Below are 21090 nucleotides of genomic sequence, written 5' to 3' on the forward strand. Positions count from 1 at the left end.
CTATTGCATAACTTTTAGATATAATTTAGAATTCATAATATATGGGAATCTGGGTGAAATATAATTTTTATTTGGTGTTTTTAAAAGAAACTACAATTCAATAATATTTGACCGGTGTGAAAAATTGTCCTGTAGTGGCAAAAATAGCTTTGAACAAAATTTTTTTGGCCACACCCAGTGATGCTTAGAGGTTACTCCTGGCTATGTGCTCAGAAATCGCCCCTGGCTTGGGGACCATATGGGACACTGGGGGATCAAACCTTGGTCTGCCCTAAGTTAGTGCTGGCAAGGCCTTACTGCTCCATGCCATCATTCAGTACCCCCTGTTTGTTCTTAGCTTTGACCAAATTCTACATCTTTCACTCTTTCTCCTAATTCTGCCACTTGTATTCTCTGGATTATCTACATTAATTTGATATTATCCTCTTTTTAATTGTATGGATGACCGAGCCTTTGTTTGATGAATAAAAATCTTGAGATTGTATGTGGTTTCTAGTTCGCATATTTCTTAAACTTCCTTTCATTATAACTGAAATTTTTTCTGAATTTTTCAAAGGCATTCCAGATTAGATTATAATTTCTGCTTTTATTTATTATTTATTTATTATTATTATTATTATTTTTTTTTGGTCTTTGGGTCACAACACAGCAGTACTCAGGGGTTACTCCTGGCTCCACGCTCAGAAATTGCTCCTGGCAGACTCGGGGGAACACATGAGATGCCGGGATTTGAACCACCGTCCTTCTGCATGCAAGGCAAATACCTCACCTCCATGCTATCTCTCTGGCCCCTCTGCTTTTATTTTTACTTCATCCAAGAATTTCTCAGTTGAAGGATTCCCCCTTCATCCTTCAGCACAACACAGACTTCAGGAAAGGGGTACTAGTTCCAAATTAAATACTGGTATTTGTATCCAGGCCTGTTGAATGTCAGTCAATTATCTACACAGGATTACTGAACTTGAACATTATTTATAGACATGAGATTTTAGAACTACTATTCCGTTTATATTTCAATGCATCCAAGAGGCGGACACTGATGACATTCAAGCTTTGTGCCAGAACAGAGCATGCGTGACTACCTTTTTGTTTCAAGCTTATTTCTTCTCCTTCATTATCCTCCTTTTTTAACTAAATCAGCATACTAAAACCCTCTTTGGTGAGGAGTGACAAACTAGCTTTCTTCTTTCTTCTGTTGCACAAACTAGTTGGTTCCTTAACCAGTTTTATTTAAGTATCTATATCATGTGGTGAAACTCATCGAATCACTGTATTCTCTTTTGGAAATGGGTCATTTTAGAGGCATAACCAACCACTAAACAGTAATCTCCTCTTGCCTTTCTAGTTAATGGTCTTATTTCTTTTTCTTTCTGGCTCTTTCTATTGTCATATTTCAATTTTCAAATCTATCCTTGTAATCCAGTTTGCTATTGTGTAAAAACAAAGCAGAACCAAAAGCCCTGAAAGACTTCATTAGCTTTTTCCTGCTCAAATTGAAAACAATAAGAGTTCTGACTAGAAGAAGTTAAAGAGGACCCCCCAAACAGAAACCAAACAGACATCACAGGACAAGGATAGCAGGTAAAGTGGTTGCTATAAACACTTTCTCTTGAAAGCTGTGTCTTTTCAACAAACACACCGTTAGGGCCTAGCAAAATATTTCCAGTTGCCTTCATGGGTGGTGCAGTGCTGGAAGCTGTTAGCTCATTTTCAGTTAAATTTCAAATGTCAAAGCTCATTAATAGTGATTTTAGCCAAAGACAGCTTGTAAGGAGCTGTGCAAACTTCACTTCCTCAAATAAAACGAGAAGAAAGATGACCATTTAACATTGCTTTTCCTCCCCTTGCTTTCTTCACCTCCGCCTTGAGTTTGCTTTTGGTTTTTTATTGACAGGGAGTTTCAAGTTTATATTCTACATTTCCCTTAATTTGCCATGTCCTTTTATCCCCCCCTTGGGAAATAGGCCTATTACAAAGGTGTTGCGATTGCTTTGAGTTTTAGGAGGAATGCTTTATTTGAAGCGGGCCTGGAGGAGTTTGTGAAAGTGTTAAGCAGTAGGTTCAGCTTTGGAGTGAAACACACTGTGAGATTGTGTGTTTAGATACTGTCTCCAAGCTGGTCTGAATACAAATGTAAAAGGCAGTTCCCTTTACTCTGTAATGATGGTTCAATTTAAAATATTAATACAAGCAAACACCTCCATTGTGGTCTTTATAATTTTCACCAGTGAACAACTATGTGGAAGAAAAGTTGCTGGATTTTTAAAAACCTGTTCTGAATTAACCTAGGCAGTTATAACTGTAGGTTGGGTTACTAATGGGAAATTGAGCTGCCATTATGAATTTGACATTATCTTGGCTTCCCTTTTGAATTGCGGTTTTGATAAAAAACATGCTTTATAGTGATTCTTTCTTGAATCATACAAAGGTTTCCTGGGCCCTGTTAGCAAAACTCAGAAAGCGACTTTTAGCAGGTGGTAGAAGAGACTTAAGGAGCTAAGGAAAATGCCTTAAAGGTGTGGATATTTTGGAAATTTTCTTTCTAGACTCTGTGGCCACAACTCTATTTTCTGGAGGAACCAGAGGTTGGGTGGCCCTGAGATTGTTGTGTGACCAGGAATAGAGAGTGTGGGAAAAGTAAGTGAGAAGAATCTATCAGGAGATCCAACATTTCTTGTAGGGGGTTATGATCCTTTTCTCTTGTGGCCCAAACATGGGTTCCAAATAGAGATGAAAACATCCTGTGGGCTTTTCTATTTGACACTAAAATAAAGAATATTTATTCTACAGTCCAACCATTTTTTTAGATATTTTAGTTTGTTTATATTTTGGTTCTATGCTTGGTTCTATGCTCAGTTATCATTCAGGTAGACCCGTGTACCATATGGGATACCAGTGATTGAAACCAGGTTGGATGCATGCAAGGGAACCATTTTACCTGCTACACCACCTCTCTGGTCAATATTTAGGTTCTTGAAGAATCTAATTTGAACAAAGGTTGCCGTGCAACCTAAGATCATTCATTTTGAATAGTTTTCCATTTTGAAATGAAAAAAGATTCTAGTTGCATTCTTTACATGGGTTTGTATATATATATATATATGTGTGTGTGTGTGTGTGTGTGTGTATTCAATGTCATAAACAGGTTTAATATTTGGCTCACAGATAAAGGTTTAAATAATATGGGATCATGTCGATACATACATCAGTTGTATTTTTCAGAGAATTAAAAGTGATCTTGGTTTCTTTATAAAAGGAAGTTGGTTTTATATTCCTATAAATTGGATCTTACTCTTAAAAGCATTCCTAAGAATATTGTGGGGTTTTGTGTGTTTGTGTGTATGTGTGTGTTTATTTTCACTTGTAAACATCCTGATTTTGCTTTTTTTTTTTTAGAAAAGAAACAACTATGCGGTTCATAAGATTGGCATGTGTCTGTTTCTTCTAGAGAGTGAGCTTCCTGAGAGGAGGGAATTATGTTATTTATCATTTTTTCCTCAGGGCCTAGCACAGTACCTGGCTCAATAAATGTTTATTGGTTGAATATAGCAAAACTTCATTAATTGATACACTAACAAGATTGTAAGTGCAATATTTAACTTAAGAGAAAAATCAATTTTATGGACTCTAGCACATTAATTATGTGCATGCAAATGGGGGCAACAAATTACAAATAAGTGCTATCAATTTATTGAAGTAGGGCTGGAGGCACTCTGTTGGCAACCTCAGTTCAGCAGCTTGAGTTATGCCTCGATGAATATATTCTATAGCCTTTTTTTAAGGAAAAAAAAAAGACTAATATCAACAAAGGACAAAAACAGTGTAAAATTGCAAGAGAAAGTTTCTTGGTGTACCTGGGATCCACCTTTGGCTGGTTATCCATACCACAGAGCTGGTCAAATTTATTTATTTGGTCCAATTAACTTGACAAGTGCCAATTATGTGCCTGGTATTGTGAATTGTAATGGACATGTGGCTACTATACATTTTCCTGACCTAATTAATTGTAAAAGTCAGTAAATTAATTAATAATTAATTTAAAGATCAGTTAATTAATTAATATTAAAAGGTCAATTTTCTGACCTTTATTAATTTGGTCTAATTAACCTGGCAAGTGCCTATTATGGGCCTGGTATTGTGAATTGTGATACACAATTGTGTGTTACACAAAAATGAATTAGTAAAACATAGATGTCAATCAGTACAGTGCAGGACAGGCTCTGGGAACGACAAGGTTCTCAGTGGCCAGAGAAAACATTCCAGAGAGACTGAAAATGGAGCAAGCTTCAAAGGAGTATTTGCATAAACTCCACCATGTTTTGGTTAGGAGGAAGTTGGGGTTTTGGTAGAGCCTGTGGTTGTTGTGTGTGCACAATAGAGCAATTAATGAGTGGGTGGAGTGAGATGAGGATGGGAGACCAATTATGGAGTGGACAGTTAGGCCCTTATTGGGATTTAAATTTTTTTAACATAATTTTTATTTTGATCATAGTGGCTTACATATTGTTGACAATAATATTTTAGGTACATATTTACATAAAATCAGGGGGGATTCCCATCACCGGTTTGTCTTCCCTACTCCTCCTTTTTTGTCCTACCTTCCATATCCTCTTCCCTCACCCCCAGTGCTACTAGAATATGTGGTCCCCTCTGTACCTATCCTATTACTTCGTAGTCTTACACCTGTTTGGTCCTGATGCCTCCTTTATTTCCCCCTCTAATTGGGGGGGCAGGACTAGCTAGTTCAAGTTATGTGGTTTTGTTTGAAGAGGAGAAAAATAATAAACTGGGGTAAAAGTCTAATACGCCAGGAATAAGCAGAGTTCTTTTAGAGGCTCTCGCCATCGGTTTGAGACGAAGGAGAAAAAAAAAGGTGAAGCAGTCCACCCCTACGAAATGAAGTGTCAAATATCTATTAAGAGTTCCAACCATAACGCTAAGCACCCCAAAAACAGAACAAAACAAACAAACAAAAAAAATGTCGTGGTCTTGAGAAAGGCATCATGGCAGAGACCATGAAGAGGGAAAAGAAGGGGCCTGAGAGATCACATGGAGGCAAGGCGTCTGCCTTTCATGTAGGAAGTCATCGGCTCGAATCTCTGCGCCCCACATGGTCCCTCATGCCCGCCAGGGGCAATCTCTGAGCCCGGAGCCAGGCATAATCCCTGAGCACTGCCGGGTGCCACCCAGAAATCTGAAAAGAAGAAAAAAAAGGTACTGGAAAAAAGGTTTCTTCTAAGTGGGAGGAGGGCAGACTGGGGAGAGAGAGAATAAAGAAAGAGATAACATGTGTGTCTGTATGTGCATGTGAATAAAAAAGCAGGAGAGAGAAAAATATGTTAAAAATAAAATTGAGTTTTCTAGAAAGAGCGGAGTGATAAAAGGTATACAGAATGCAGGGAGAGAAACAAAATTCTCTGCTGTACATAGTGGTATTCGCTCATTTATTCAATGAAATATTTATTAAAAATTGATGTGGGTCAGATAATGCATTAATCCTCAACAGTTTAGTGGGTTAGTAGACCTGTTCTCCAATCTCATAGACTCTAGAATTAAGAAGATATAAGATATGTGCACCTCCTATAGTTCCACACTTGTCAAAGGAAAGATTGAGTGATAAAGTACTGTGACTGAATGGTTCATGTCACACACAAATGTAGATTTCTAGCTATTTAGAGTTTAGGAGAGAGGTCAGGGGTTGAGATGCAGATTTGAGAAACATTCCCAGATAACTGTTGATTATGTAGTTCAAGTGAAGTGGTGATTATCCAATGAGAATGTGCAGATGGAGGAGAAGGAGATGAATATTTCTAAGACTGACAGCATCTGTAGGAAAAATCTAGAAGGAGGCTGACGACTACCTGTATTTTCTAGGTTCTTTCTTATCTAGGCAACATTTAATTGTGATCAAATATCCTCCTTTTTGTGAATTCTCTTGTTCAGCTAGTAATTTTTCTCAGTATATCACAAATTACTTACTTTTCAAAAACAACTCCAATTTTCCCCCACTTCCCCTTAACATTAATCATCTTCCCCTTTTTCAGAAGTGGCTTATACTTTATAGGCTTATACTTTCCTTCTCTTCTTAGACATTTTTTTTTTAAAGTTAATACAACTGCTTCTAGTTCCTTACCTTTAATCAGGTCTCTCTTTATAATGCATTGCTTTCATGGCTGTTCAGCCTGAAGAATTTCATGGTGAAGGTCTTCTGAAACTTTCTATTAAGTATGATCCACTTTTTTCTTTCTTCTTTCTCTCTTTCTTTCTTTCTTTCTTTCTTTCTTTCTTTCTTTCTTTCTTTCTTTCTTTCTTTCTTTCTTTCTTTCTTTCTTTCTTTCTTTCTTTCTTTCTTTCTTTCTTTCTTTCTTTCTTTCTTTCTTTCTTTCTTTCTTTCTTTCTTTCTTCCTTCCTTCCTTCCTTCCTTCCTTCCTTCCTTCCTTCCTTCCTTCCTCCCTCCCTCCCTCCCTCCCTCCCTCCCTCCCTCCCTCCCTCCCTCTCTTTCTTTCTTTCTTTCTTTCTTTCTTTCTTTCTTTCTTTCTTTCTTTCTTTCTTTCTTTCTTTCTTTCTTTCTTTCTTTATTTCTTTCTTTCTTTCTTTATTTCTTTCTTTCTTTCTTTCTTTCTTTCTTTCTTTCTTTCAATTTTTTTGGGTTTTGGGCCACACCCATTGACACTCAGGGGTTACTACCAGCTATAAGCTCAGAAATCACTTGGGAGATCTTATAGGATGCCAGGGATCAAACTGAGTTTCGTCGTGGGTCAGCCACATGCAAGGTTAAGTGCCCTACTGCTGCACTATTGCTCCAGCCCCATCTAATCTACTTTTTTTAGTCTTTACCTTATGAACTTACTTTGAATGTGTCACTGTTTGTTTCTTTGTTTGTTTGACTTTTTTGTGTGGGGTGTCACACTCAGCAATGCTTAGGCATTCCTCCTGGTTCTACACTCAGAAATTACTCTTAGTGGTGCTTAGGAACCTTATAGCCAGCTGGGGATTGAATCCAGGTCATGCACATGCAAGGCAAGTATCCACTGTACTATCTCTCTAGTCCGCCTGAATGTATTACACTTGATGAACTCTAATAACACCCAATTACAATTATGTACAATGTTATTTCATAGTCTTAAAATATCTTCAGAAATCAAGAAAATCAATGAATAGTGACAAAATAATGTAATCACACACTTCTTCAAAAAAGAACCACATGGTAGATAGACTATAATTACTAATTAGTGGGAAAATGCACATTAAAATCACTTTGAGATATAACCTCACACCTGTCAGAATGGCATACATTATAAAGAAAAGCAGTAATAACCAGTGTTGGAAATGATGTGGATAGAAAGGTTTCATATGCTGTTCATGGAATGAACATTTTGGGGCACCCATTTTGAAATGTGTTATGGAGCTTCTTTTAGAAGCTAAAACTAGAACGACTGTATAAATCAGCAATCCTACTTTTGACTTTCTTTATAAAGAATACAAAAATATTAACCATGAGTCTACTCATGCCAATGTATTGTAGTTTTATTTATACTACTGAAGTATAAATACTGCTGAAGTATGGAAAAAAAAAACAAAGTGTCCGGGCCCGGAGAGATAGCACAGCAGCGTTTGCCTTGCAAGTAGCCGATCCAAGACCAAAAGTGGTTGGTTAGAATCCCGATGTCCCATATGGTCCCCCATGCCTGCCAGGAGCTATTTCTGAGCAGACAGCCAGGAGTAACCCCTGAGCATCGCAGGGTGTGGCCCAAAAACCAAAAAAAAAAAAAAAGAAAGAAAGAAAACAATGTGTCCATCAGTTGATAACTAGATAAAGGTGTTTGCCTTGCACACAGCTGATCCAGGACAAACCTCAGTTCGATTCCTGGTGTCCCATATGGTTCCCCTAGCCAGGAGCAGTTTCTGAGCACATAGCCAGAAATAACTCCTGAGCATCACCAAGAGTGGCCCAAAAATGTCATGGAAGCTTCTATCTACATTTTCATGACAGGTACAGGAGCATCACTACACAATCTTTGATTGTAGATTGTAGATCGTAGATGTAAAGCTTTTAGCTTCTGGTTTTGTTTTGTGTGTGTTTATCTGGAATCCGTCTGTTGCTATCTTTGGCTTCAAAATTGAATTGTTGTAGTTATTATACAAATATATAAATTAATTTTATGATTATATAAAATTATATTTTTATTTATATAATTTTATAATTATAATTCGTTGATTTATTTTGAGATTTCTTTCCAAATGTGTCTGGGAACCCAGGGACCATTTCTAGTCATTAAGATCCAGCACTGCTTGGGGACCACAGGGCTATACCTGGCAGTGCTAGGGAACCAGGCAGTATCAGAGATCAAATGTGGGGTTTCCTTCATGCAATGCATGTAGTTCTACTCACTGCTTCAAACTATCTACCTGGCCTTGTGTCCATTGAAACATTTTGTGTTGTTGAATTGTAAGAGCTCTTTCTTTATTCTAGATATTTATACCTTAATAAACACATTTTCTTCCATTCCCTGGGTTATCTTTTCACACTATTTTTCGTGCTCTCTGTTTTATTAATATCTTTATTTAAACACCTTGATTACAAATATGATTATAGTTGGGTTTCAGTCATGTAAAGAACACCCCCCTTCACCGGTGCAACATTCCCACCACCAATGTCCCAAATCTCCCTCCTCCACACCCCACCCCACACCGGCCTATACTCTAGACTGGATTTCCACTTCTCTCTTCGTGCCCTCTTAAAGTAAAAAAACAAACAAACAAACACCTTTAATTTGATGAATTCATTAAATTACAAGTTTTTCTTTTATTTTTTTCTTTGTTTTATTTTTTTTTGCATTTTGGTGTGATATTTACTGTCATTGACAAATAACTTAATGTGAATATTTCACTTATGTTAAAAAAGAAACATTTTATATAATTCATACTATAATATGAATTCATATAATATAAATTCTTAATTCTATCTTTAAAATTCAGTTCTTTATTTTTTGTCTATAGAGCATAATGACATTTCATTCATTTTCTATTTTAGCCTCATATCCTGTAAATATGCTATCGGTAGCTTCGTATCTTTGTTGCTTCCCCGTCTATCATCTTTGTATTTTACCAATATATTCTTAAGGTTTTAAATTTGTTTTAAGCTAAATAAAATTTAGGTTTGCAAAAAAAAAAACTTAAAAAATTTTAAATTTAAAAATATTTTTTTTCACCTCAGTTTAGTACAGTGTTAAGAGATAGATGAGTAAGACTATACTTTCAGGGATCATTTCTATAGTGTGTGACTGGAGGAGCCAGAGCGTCCTCTCCTGAGCGTGAAGCCAGCTCTAGTTGTCGCTTCTGTGGCTGTCTTTTGCCATTGATGATCCTTCTTCCCTTCCTTTGGAAGGGGTAGAGGGAGAGGATGCAGTCTGAGTGGTAAAAAAAAAAGAGAGAGAGAGAGATAGATGAGGGCGTCAGAGAGAAAGATCAAGACAAAATCTCATTTAGTTAGATCCCAGGGAAAGATACTTTCATCTGGAATGGGAAGTGTCAGAATGGTGTCAAATAGGAAATGGACAATGAATGAAAACTACAAATTGTTGCCAGGTACTTCATGGAATTGATTGATTTTACTTACATCTGTTGAAATACATTCTAGTCACTTTATCAAGCTTCTTACTTTACATTAATGTAATTAATTACTAATGTCATTTAATGTCTTTAAATATAAAGACCATGTGTTTGATTAGTAAATACTTAACTTTTATCCTGATTCTACCACAATTAATTGAGTAATCTTATAAGTTACTTAATTTCACATTTTAAAAATACTTCACTTTTGCTCTCTAAAAATGAAGTTAATACATGCCTTCTTTCAAAGCATGCATGCTTTTTTAAGTTTTAACAACGACTAAAACTAGACAGTCATATGAACATTTAGTGGAAATAAAAGATGATCAGACTTGAACACCAAACCCTAAGTCAATGACAACAGAATCAATACCCAATCTACAACAAGCTGTACAAGTGGGAACCAGTTACACTAGCATTCTGGTGGGTCCAGGAGGGAGATATGGGATGCATGGGGAACAGGGGTGGAGGAAGGACAGTATTGGTGGTGAGAATGCCCATCCTTTATTGTCACTATGTACTTTAAATATTACTGTGAAAATTTGTAATTCACTTTGGTCACAATAAAAATTAAAAAAAAATCATGGTTTACAAGATTGTTCAGAATACAGTTGTTTTTTTTCTACAGTTATATTTTATTCAGGACTTTTTCAATTGTATTATGTACAATACTCTTCACTAGTGCAAATTTTTCACCACCAATGTTCCCACTTTACCCTCTCTTCCTTCCCCTCTGACATCTCTGACTGCCTCTTTGGAAGACATCTCTCTTTGTCTTCTCTCTCTCTCTCTCTCTCTCTCTCTCTCTCTCTCTCTCTCTCTCTTTCTCTCTCTCTCACTTTCTCTCTCTTCCTATTTTTTATTTCAGACTTTGCATTTTGCTATGTTGTTGCTGAAGAGGTATGATACATATAATTTAATCTTCTTTAAGCACCTGATTTTTGTCCAGAGTGATTATTTCCAACTATCATTTTCACAGTTGTCCCTTCTCTGCCCTAACTGCATTCTCCTATTTGTAAGCTTCCTATCAATAACTGACTCTCCTAGTCCTCCTCTGTCCCTGGATATTGTTAACATGCTATCTTTTTTTTAATATTACACAACTAGTACAGTTATTCTATGTATATCTCTCCCCTCTGACTAATTTCATTTAGCATAATTATCTCCATGTCATTCATGTATAAAAACATTTCATGACTTCATTTTTTCCTAATAGCTGCATTGTGTAGATGTACCACAGTTTCTCTTCTTTTTTTTTTGTGGTTTTTGGGTCACACCCGGCAGTGCTCAGGGGTTATTTCTGGCTCCACGCTCAGAAATTGCTCCTGGCAGGCACAGAGGACCATATGGGGCGCCGGGATTCGAACTGATGACCTCCTGCATGAAAGGCAAACGCCTTACCTCCATGCTATCTCTCCGGCCCCACAGTTTCTCTTCTTAAAAACTTAATTTAAGCACCGTGGTTACAAAAATGTTCATTGTTTTTGGTTAAGTCATGGAAACATGACTTTTCAAAATCTCCAAAACTGCTTACTAACTTTGAATCCTTAGAGAATATATTACTATGGCAGCTGATATTGTTTTAAGGCTCCTAACATGTGGGTCTATGACTTTTAAACTTACCAAATTTGAGGAGTTTCTTGGTAAATAACTCTGCCCATGGATTGTTTAGTATTTATCAGGGCTCTCAGTTTTTTTTTGTTTGTTTTTTTGTTTTTGTTTTTGGGTCACACCCGGCAGCACTCAGGGGCTATTACTGGCTCTACACTTAGAAATTGCTCCTGGCAGGCTCGGGGGACCATATGGGATGCCAGAATGTGAACCACTGTCCTTCTGTGTCTAAGGCAAATGCCCTACCAATGTGCTATCTCTCCAGCCCCAGCATTCTCAGGTTTCTGTTTTTAAGGACACACAATAGAGGTTTTTTTTAAGTGTTTGTATAAACATATGTGTATATGTTCTATGTTCATATTTATACATTATATACATTGTGTGAATGAATTCCAGGTGACCAACTATAAAGCCAATGATTAAAGTGCATTTTTCTATCTGGAAGTTATGTTGAGCTCTATAAATTTTTCTAGGACTCACAAGATGGTTGCTTTATGGAGTTTTCTCTGAGGAACAGTTTTCTAGAAAATAAAACACAAATTTTATTAATTTTATTTATCAACAGTCAATGTCATAAGTATTTTTTAAAAGATAATTATTTTTTGAAATCAGCTAAAGAACACTGCTTTGACACACTTAGATGACAATTTATTTTTAAATATATTCTAATTGTGGGGACAGTTAAATTACTGCACTGCCCACAACCACACCTGCTTACCCATACTGATAACAAACATATGAAAATTAGGGAAAATAAAATACAGATATTTTTCCATTATGTAAAAATAGCATGTGGTTTTGATTCTGAGAATGGAGGGTTTCCATCAGACTGTCCTATCTGAAATCTCTGGGTCTATTTCCTCCATTGCTTCGACTGCTGTTCCTGGTAGTTGGTGTTATTTAATTATCTCTACATTTTACCCTTGGTGTTTACCTCTAATGTTGCTGAAGTCAGTAGATGATTCATTGCATCTGGAACCAATAAATAGAGTTTGGCAGAAAAGGGACAATATGTGGCAGATGCATTTCAGTAAAAGGAACAATGCATTTGAAACTGGTTCCTAAGAGCTTGGAAATTCAATTTTGTATTCATAGGGACAGGAGAAGCTACCAATGATACTTAGCTCATCATGATTATCCAGTGAATGTCTGTGAAGTTGTAACCAACCCAACTTGAATATTTCTGAAAAGCAGCTGCAGTGCACAAGCAAGTCTCAATTCTAGATTCTTGAGATTTTTATCTCTACTGTGACACACACATTTAATCTTATGGGTTTCCTCATTCCTTAAATATGACGATAATTTTGTGGTAATAATTTTAATATGAATAACCTTTTGCATCATCAAATATCAGCAATACATGCATGAATGCTTAATGATAAAATATGATGCTACTTTAAAATCAGGAGATCTAAAGACATAAATTAACATTAATTTCCTTTGTCCTTCTTAAAAGAGAATATTAATCTCTACTCTGCAACTTTAAAAATTAAGGGGCACATGTTTTAGTCAGTGAAGAAACTAGTTTTAGAGCTTGATTTGCTTTCGTAGTTTTATTTTTATCTTCTTTCTTTCTTTCTTTCTTTCTTTCTTTCTTTCTTTCTTTCTTTCTTTCTTTCTTTCTTTCTTTCTTTCTTTCTTTCTTTCTTTCTTTCTTTCTTTCTTTCTTTCTTTCTTTCTTTCTTTCTTTCTTTCTTTCTTCTTTCTTTCTTTCTTTCTTTCTTCTTTCTTTCTTTCTTTCTTTCTTTCTTTCTTTCTTTCTTTCTTTCTTCTTTCTTTCTCTTTCTCTCTTTCTTCTTTCTTTCTTTCTTTCTTTCTTTCTTCCTTCCTTCCTTCCTTCCTTCCTTCCTTCCTTCCTTCCTTCTTTCTTTCTTTCTTTCTTTCTTTCTTTCTTTCTTTCTTTCTTTCTTTTTTTCTTTCTTTCTTTCTTTCTTTCTTTCTTTCTTTCTTTCTTTCTTTCTTTCTTTCTTTCTTTCTTTCTTTCTTTCTTTCTCTCCATTTCTTTCATCTTTCTTTTTCTTTCTTTCTTTATCCTTTCTCTTTCATCTTTCTTTCTTTTTTTCTTCTTTCTTCTTTCTCTTTCTCTCTTTCTTCTTTCTTTCTTTCTTCCTTTCTCTTTCTCTCTTTCTCTTTCTTCTTTCTTTTCTTTCTTTCTCTCTCTTTTTTCTCTTTCTTTCATCTTTCTTTCTTTCTTTCTTTCTTTCTTTCTTTCTTTCTTTCTTTCTTTCTTTCTTTCTTTCTTTCTTTCTTTCTTTCTTTCTTTCTTTCTTTCTTTCTTTCTTTCTTTCTTTCTTTCTTTCTTTCTTTCTTTCTTTCTTTCTTTCTTTCTTTCTTCTTTCTTTCTTAGTGAATATAATCTGGGGAGATAGAATGATGATACAACAGGTAGGACTCATGTCTTGCAGTCAGATGATTCAGATTTGATCCTTGATACCCCATAAGGTCCCCCAAGCTCAACTGGAGTGATCCCAGAGAGAAGAGACAGAAATAAGTCCCAAGAACGTTGTTGCTCTAAACCCTAAATAAACACATATGTGTAGCATCTCCCAAAGGATACATATTACAGTAAACTTAAGACCAGTAATGTTTTGCATGTCTTGAATATGGAGTTTGTGTTAATGAAGTCTATTGAGAAACATTTCTGTTTTACATGCTCCTGAGCAAATGGAAAATTGGTATTTTCTTCATTAAACCTTCTTGGCATTCTAAACTAGAAAGCTCTACATTGTAAGTCTTAGGGGAATCACTATTGCAGTTAGAAGTTTCTGTCATCTTACAAAGCTTGGTCTTGGTATCTATCTTTGGGATAGTAATTTCAATAATGGAAGAATAACCAAACTTCAAAGCCTCTCTCTGAAAGTTAATCTACAAAGAAAGCTATGATGACAATATATTCATCTTTTCCCCATTGCTGCTGAACCCTGTTGTTTGGTGGTAGATGGAAACCAGATTTTTAGTTTTCATCATAAGGGACAGGGTTTGGGCAAATTTGCTGAAAGGGGTCAACAGTGTTAGTGGATGAAAACAAGACTTTTTTTGTAGAAATCATAATGTGGACAGATGTCAAACTGTAATTGTAAACCAATGTTAACTCAACATAGCTTAAAAAATCAGCACAATCCTAGTGGCATAGAATAATACCTCTTTGTTATATGCTGGTTTCTGAGCATCAGCTGTCTGGGCAAAGAGTCTAGATTTCACTCTAGATTTCACCAGGCTGACATCTTGTGAGACTCAAGAGACTCACCCAGAGCGAGACATCTTTCAAGTATAGTAGTGGTTAACTGAAGTCAGTTACTCTCTCCCTTTTTCCACCCTTGATGACTTTATCCTTTTTTTTTTTTTCTTTTGTTAACTATAGTCTGGGAACCATTTCTAGCTCCCATAATCTGCTTGATGTTTCTATTCACATGACTACCTGGTCCTTTTTTTGATAATGGTTTGTTCCTCCATGATTAATCTATATTTCTTCTTTCAAGAAACCACTTGAATAAGTGGAATCCTCTTTCTTTTGATGAATTAAAAGTCAACTGACCCCTGAACTTAGTTATATCTCAAAAATTTCTTTATAATAACAAAATAACACAACAAAATCATGCAAGTTTTACTTTCATCATATTGACCTGTCTTGACCCCACTAAAAGTGAAGAAATGGGGGTAGGGGATATATATCAGATGTCATAAATAAGGGGGAATATTTCAAAATTGTTCTTAAGATCCATAGAATATAGGCAGTAAATACTGACATTAAATTTGGGGATTATAGAGTTTCTTAGAACCTTTGTGAAGTCCAGCATCTATTAAAATTGAAGAGATCTGGTATGATCTTTTTTATAAACTACTTCATTATAACTTAGTCTTGGGCTTTTCTAAAATTGTAAGGAATAGGTCCAATTTGGTCCATTTCAGTTCTTGGAAGCTTTAGTGAGGCTGAAAATTCTAGCTTCCTTTGAAAGACTCAGGTCTTGGATGACCTCCAAAGAGCATAACCATTGAGGGTATCTGTACTCTTATTGGAATAATCATGTGTATATTTGTATTTCTCAAAGCTGGGGCATGCATGGCGTCAACCAAAAGAATGGGAAGGGATCTGAATTTGGAGCTGATCCCATTATAAAGAGTCAGTGTGTGTGGATTGACTTCAGATCAGGAAATGTGCCTATTTGTATCTTCGTCTGATGTGAGCTGTGGGCAGTTCTCCAAAGAGGTGGGGAAAAGTGAAAGAGGGAGGGAACCACTAAGGACCCCCAATTTGTGTTAATCCAAGACTTACCCAATTTCTTAATTGATTGTGTACTACAAAGTAGCTGGATGCCTCTTTAGCCTTGGAGCTAAATGTAATCAACTTTTGTTTGTTTCTGTAAAACAACAAAATTTTTCTTTTTGCCCGTGGGGAGATAATTATTTCTATTGTATGAAGATGGTAGCCCAAACATTAAAAGTAATTAGAGCAGATGGCAGTGAATACTTCTATTGTAAAATATAATGGTGCTTATAAACTGGTTTTTATTCTCTGGGCTTTCTTCTTTTCCTCTGCCACCACATATTCATTTTGCTTCCCTTCAGGTATAAATGGGAGGGGAAGAAAGGAGGCAAAAAAAGGGTCCCTTGGTGTATAAAACTGAGTAGCTGTCAAAGGTTCATAGCAAGAAAAGTGTGCTCTTGTGTATTCAATCACTGAAATTAAGTGTTTTCGAAAATGCTGCAGTCGCAGGTCCATTGCATGGGGAAATAACACGCTGTAGCCCATCACTTAAAATGTTAACCTTGTCTCTTACTGGTGACTGGGAACAGAAACATATGCTCTGTGCTCGCTGGTTAAATGGCAGTGTGTCAGCTCTGTGGAAAAGGCTAGCATGTATCTGTCAATCTTTAGATTTGGCTCTGTGTTTGTAGGTTTGCAGGCACTTGTGTGTGACATGCACACACACACATACTTGCCTACATTTCCACTTGCTTTATGGAGTCTTTAGATAGGTGGCTCATATTTATTGGAAAATGAGGGGAACAGAATCAATGGCCATGATTTTACCTATTTTCCTTGTTTACCACTTCCCAACTTTCAGGTCTATCTCTTCTTATTCTATTTATTTTGTTTTGTAATTGTTGGAAATTATTTTCGTTTTGTGTATTTTTATTTCATGGTAATGTTACTTATGTCCATATTGTTGATTTTTAATTATGGAAAGTTTTATTTCAAAAATACTTTAATGTTGGTAGAGTATAGATGGACTGAGCAAACTAACAGGTACTTGAGTAGACTGAATCCTTACTGATATACCAAATAGAAGGATTGGATATATCAGATTCAGAATATTTTTTTAAAAAAACCCAAATGACTCACATTTTAACATTTATGGTCCATAACCTCTTTATTATAAACTGAAGGGAGCTATTAATAAAATGTAAATGAATGGCTAAAGCTAAGTTCCAATAAAATTTTACTTATCTCAACATTGGGTGGACCAAATTTGGGGTGTAGTTTGCTGATTCTCTTGTTGATTGGCAATGATTTTTGTTTGTTTTTTTCTCTTTCTGGTGTAATAAAGAACTTGAATACTTTCTGCAAGCGAAAGGGCTATCACTTTGCCCAAGCTCTGAAGTGATATTTTCTTTAGTTTTTTGTTTTGTTTTGTTTTTGGTCAAACTGGGCAGTGCTCAGGAGTTACTCCTGGCTCTGCCCTCAGAAGTTGCTTTTGGTGGGCATGGAGGACCATAAAGGATGCTGGGATTCGAACCACCACCAGTCCTGGATTGGTTGCATGCAAGGCAAATGTCTTACCACTGTGCTATCTCTCCAGCCCCTGTGGTCTTCCTTTAGGTCCAAGCTGCATCTTGTCTTTCCTGCTGGATCTGTACTCCAAGCAAGCTCTGTCTTCTGGTACTTCCCCCAGACAATCTCTGGCTCCCACACCACTCCTCCTCTCTACTTTTTTTTTATCACTGGTGCTAAACTCTTATCCCCCCACTGTAATATGACTTCTCCCTTCCCAGTACTTCTGATCTATTTCATTCTTTCCTCCTTTCTTCTCCTTTTAAAATGGGACTCAGCAACATTGTTTTATAATAATCTAATTGATTGTATACTTCAGAAGTATAATGTTAGCAAATCACAACTACCACCACAGTGCCAGTATTTCAGTATTTAGCCACCACTGTCCACAAACCACTTTCTTTCACCTCACCCCCCACATCTTAATAACCTCAGTTATCAGAGTTTCAGTATTCAGTACTTCCAAGTGAGCTTGGATTACCATATGAAGGTGCCAGGAATCGAACCTAGCTCAGTTGTGCAAGGTAATATGGTGTTTTGCTCTCATGTCTTGTTTCTCTCTATTCCTGTTTGAATGAATGAGATCATCTGCTAATTTTCTTTCCTGAGTCATTTCATTTAACATGACCCTCTCTAGTTCTATTCAAGTTGTGTAAAAATGGGAGATTTTATTTTTTCTTATATATGAATAGTATGACATTGTATACCCTTTATACCTACTTGATGTCTGTCACTGATGTTGGCTACTGTAAATACTATTGAAAGATGTGTGCATCTTTTTTTTAGAGTTAGTGTTTTGACACTGTTGATGGGGATATATAGTGTCTAAAAAATTTTAAAAATGCAACCATGTAGAGTCAGGAAATAATTTAGGGGGCACTGTGCTTACCTTGCATGTAGCCAACTCCAGTAACATCCCTGGCACTACATATGACCCCTACAGTACACTCAAAAGTGACCTCTGAGCATAGTATTTCAATATATGTGATCTTAATACAGCTCCTATGTATGATTTTGGGGGTCACAGAACGTTATCTGTTTATACATTTATTATTATTTTCCTAAAATATAAATTTTATGAAGTTTATTTTTTCCATGCCTGTATTGATTGATGCCTGATGGGTGCTCTTTACTTATTTCATCTATTTAGGTCCATCTGCTTCATCATTTTTGCAGTGCTAAATTTTTTGTCATTAATGAATGAGACAATAGAAGTTCAATGTTTTCCAGCATTGTTAGTTAAAAAATGTAAAAATATTTACATTTAGGAAAAGAGAGAAACCTGTACATTCTTTCAATGATAAGATTAAAGATACTATAATCAAGATGCCTGACACTACGCTGGAACACTAGAGCAACTTAATAATATTAGAAGTTATCATTATCACTTTTTCTGGCCACAGCAGCCACAGTGGTCTGATAATCTTTAGGCATATCACTAAGAAGAAACAGTAAAGATTAGAAGATTCAAATTGAGGTCCAGATGAGGAAAGACTCTGGACATGTGTCTTGAGACTTTACTAGTTCTCTGAAACCCAAGAGTGCCTTAGTTGCTTGCTTGTATGAAGTGCTGAGTTAACATAAATATTCTTTGAGAAATCAGAATATGGGTTATATACAGAAATGAGAAATTGGTTTTTTATTTGCAGGTCTGGCTTTGTAACAGGTGCAAAATATCAATTCAAACTGGGCATTAGTCTCTGGCAATGGGCATTGGTTGCCATTTCTCTGAATGGTCACTGTGCTGCCAGTATGGAAAGACTTTCTTAAGCTATCTCCTTATCTTGATGAGTTTATCAGCACCAGAAAAAGAAAGTGATCACTTAGAGCTGGCATGAGCTCAGTAAGAACAAATTATGCCAAACTAATTTAATTTCCTTTTTTATTCACCAAAGAATTATTAGATTAGAGGTCAGGAGCTTGATTCAAAATCCTGGATTTGGAAATGGTTGATTTCTCTACAGTAAGGATTCTTTTTTTTTCCATCACCAACTGAATTAATCTCAATATGCATTAAATTATTTCTATTGTTCAGATTAGAGTAAGGAAAAGTGATTGAATGCACTGGATTTCACTTGTAAGGCAGTCTTCATCAGGGTCAAATCTCAAAAGCTCTGATCTTCCATAGTGATTTTGTGATGCCTTTGATTATTGAATTAATCATGCTCTTATTAATTATCTGGCTATTTGCCTATCTCCATAATAATATGAGCACTTCAATAACATGGATGATATTACTTGTATTGGAGGACAGAGGACTTTACCTTATCCCGTATTGGACAGGTTTGAAGGTTGAAGTTATAGGGATACTTTTTAGCAAATTAAAACTAACCCAACATAACTATATAATTCTTAAAATAGTAAAGGATATTCATTAGGCTAGTAAATGTTATTTAAGACTGTAATAACTATTAGCCAGTTGAGGGAAATATGCAATGCCAGAAGACTTCACAATATATATTCTAAATTAATTATAAATTTACATGCAAATATAAACTCCAAGAATCAAGTATATATATAATACTTATATAATAATAGAAATTTCTTAAAGAAATCACAAAATAAAAATGCATCCATTTTCTGTATAAAATACCCAAAAATAAAATTATTTGCAGCTTCATGTTATCTTATTAAAAATAAATTATGACAGTTATTATAAGATCAAGTAAAAGATAATCATTCATTTATTCATTCAAACATATTTTGGAGGTATTAGCTAGATGACAGGTATTGTTATAGGTACTTATGATACACAAGAGAGCTGAGAGACTCTCATAACCAGTCCAGAGTCCATTCTATTAGGTGTTTATAATAAACATAGTATTTCAATAATGATTAAGTGCTTCAGAGAAAATGAAATAGGCATAGGGTTACTAAGGATGTTATTTATAGGAATCTATTTTTTCCTATCTCTAAGACTTTAATATTGATGAAGAATTTCTGATGAGATGTCAAAAAAATCATTCCTTGTCTTTGTTACTAGGAAATAGTATAAACAGATTCCTGTATCCTACCTCTCCATCACGCTAGCTTAACACATATGCTCACAAATAGATCTTTGCTTTTTCTGGTCTTCCAACTTGCTGATCAATGACTTCTTTCAAGATAACTCTGGTGGTGTTGCAAGTACATTGAAGGTGACAAGTACAATTTGCAGACTCTGCACATTTCTTGAAGTTCAGAGAAGTGCTGACATGCTGTAAGAAGGAAACAAATTGTCTAAGCTTCCTAGCAGAGGAAGGAGAATTTTTGATTTCTCTCTCCCTTTGGTTATGTTAGTCCCTAATTTGAGATTATAGAAACCTAATTAAAGATGAGGTTATATTCTGTATATTTTGTAAATATCCTTTCTTACTTCAGTATCCACTGTATATGTCCATAGGAAAATTATTTTTTTTCATCTACAGAATAAGAATGCTGAGTTTTTTAAACTTAAATGAGAGAACTAGTAAGCTAAAGCTGGAGATGGAAGCTTTGAGAACTACAGGGGAAAGAATTTATATTCAGCGAATTGAAATCTATGTTGCATGGGTAATACAGTGCTGCCTTTCACGAAAAACATATTCTTAATAGAGATGCTTTTATATACATTGAATACAGATATTTTTATTTATTATTTATATTTACATTATTTTATATATATTTATATATTATTTATTATGATGTCAGCTTTCTCTTTGCTTGATTGAATCAAAGGGACATATTTAGAAAATGGAGCTATTGGGGATAGAACAATGTTTGGCATACTGAGTATGGAAAAATTTTACTACTATATCAACTATAAAAATAGAAAGGAGCTGGTGGTGCTAGAGGTAAGGTGTCTGCCTTGCAAGCACTAGCCAAGGATCAGGACCGCGGTTCGATTCCCCTACGTTCCATATGGTCCCCCCCAAGCCAGGGGCAATTTCTGAGCGCTTAGCCAGGAGTAACCCCTGAGCATCAAACGGGTGTGGCCCCTCCCCCAAAAAATAGAAGGGAGCTGAAATTATTATGACAAATGGTTATAAATTCTGTGACAGTTTGCTATGGTGATACTATATTGTTCTTATATTTCCATAGGGAGTTGTCAGATTGTTAAGACTAGTTTCCCCACA

At 35.7% G+C, this 21090-nt stretch overlaps 1 protein-coding gene and 1 pseudogene across 1 annotated transcript in view; both read left to right on the plus strand.

The window, feature by feature from the left end:
* PKHD1 (PKHD1 ciliary IPT domain containing fibrocystin/polyductin) overlaps window positions 1-21090 on the plus strand; it is a 507893-nt gene that overhangs the window by 121094 nt on the left and 365709 nt on the right. The window lies entirely within an intron of this gene.
* LOC125996622 (uncharacterized) lies at window positions 9247-9414 on the plus strand (annotated as a pseudogene).

Source organism: Suncus etruscus, chromosome 18 (assembly GCF_024139225.1).
Source record: "Suncus etruscus isolate mSunEtr1 chromosome 18, mSunEtr1.pri.cur, whole genome shotgun sequence".
NCBI classification, from domain to species: domain Eukaryota; kingdom Metazoa; phylum Chordata; class Mammalia; order Eulipotyphla; family Soricidae; genus Suncus; species Suncus etruscus.